Genomic DNA, 1,080 nt, shown 5'->3' on the forward strand with positions numbered 1-1,080 from the left:
TGTGTTCCTCCATACAGTCCATCCAGCAGAGCTGTTGTTCTCCTCACAGCTCAGAAACACAGAGTCAAACTGAAAGAACTGAGATCTGCTGGGACTCACAGTCAGAGCAGCTGGAAGGAATAAAAGTTTTCTAATGTTTATTCTCCATCTCTAATATTAAAATCCTTTATTTTGTCTGAAGAGTTTTAATCCTGGTAGAAATGAACCAACCTGTATCAGTTATGAGGCAAACCAGTGAAGTCAGAACTGAAAAGAATTCACATTTATTGGTTATACCAGAAATATACGGAAATATTTTCATACAATTTTACATCAGACCATAACAGTCAGTTATTCACAGCACAAACATTTTAAAGCTGAAATGACTCTTTATCAGCACTAAGAAAAAACACAGCATTACAAGTTTCAATGATAGCAAACAAACATAATCTGATTTCTGCAGGAAAATAAAGATTTATGTCTTTTATAAAAGTTAACTTTAAAGCAAGACAAAAGCCAATGTATAAATGTAGAGAGTTATTTAATCTTTGATCAGATGAGTGGATTCCTTTCTCTAATCATAGGCAGGTTCTTTACTTACAGAGCAGATAATGAAGAGATGTTTCCATCATTGTAGCTCTCACTGGTCTGACCACTGATCATGCTCTGCTGGAGGAGCTGCTGCTGAATAAAGACCACCCTCTTCCTGGAAACTGTGGCTGTGTGTGTGAAATGCTTTGTGTTACCTACTGAGGACCATTTTTAGTATATTTACTAACCTTCTGAGGACCAACAGGCCTAATGGGACCAGAGGCTGCTGGTCCTAATTTGGTGGACTCTCGTTTTTATTGTTACGAAGGCCATTTAAAGACAGGATGTGAATTAAAAATAGGTTAGGGTTGGGGATATACTGGTACTGGTAATGGTTAGGGTAATGTCAGGGTTCAGCATAAATGAAACTAAAATGAATGTGAGTCAATGTTAACATAGATAGAGAGAGACGAATGTGTGTCTGTGTGCAGAAATCTGACCTTACACCAAAGAAAGAAGATGTTAAAATGGTTCCATCAGCCTCAGATGTTCTAGTTCTGTCCACCAAGG

General features: G+C 37.7%; 1 long non-coding RNA gene across 1 annotated transcript; it reads right to left on the reverse strand.

The window, feature by feature from the left end:
- Window positions 1-706, reverse strand: LOC107101702. The gene is made up of 3 exons (XR_001482090.1): window positions 581-706; window positions 211-246; window positions 1-110 (listed from the first exon to the last, which is right to left on the reverse strand). It is a non-coding gene; the product is annotated as an uncharacterized LOC107101702 (long non-coding RNA).
- Between the last annotated feature and the right edge of the window lie 374 nt (window positions 707-1,080).

The sequence above is a fragment of the Cyprinodon variegatus genome, unplaced genomic scaffold (assembly GCF_000732505.1).
Source record: "Cyprinodon variegatus isolate N-32 unplaced genomic scaffold, C_variegatus-1.0 Scaffold1136, whole genome shotgun sequence".
NCBI classification, from domain to species: Eukaryota; Metazoa; Chordata; class Actinopteri; order Cyprinodontiformes; family Cyprinodontidae; genus Cyprinodon; species Cyprinodon variegatus.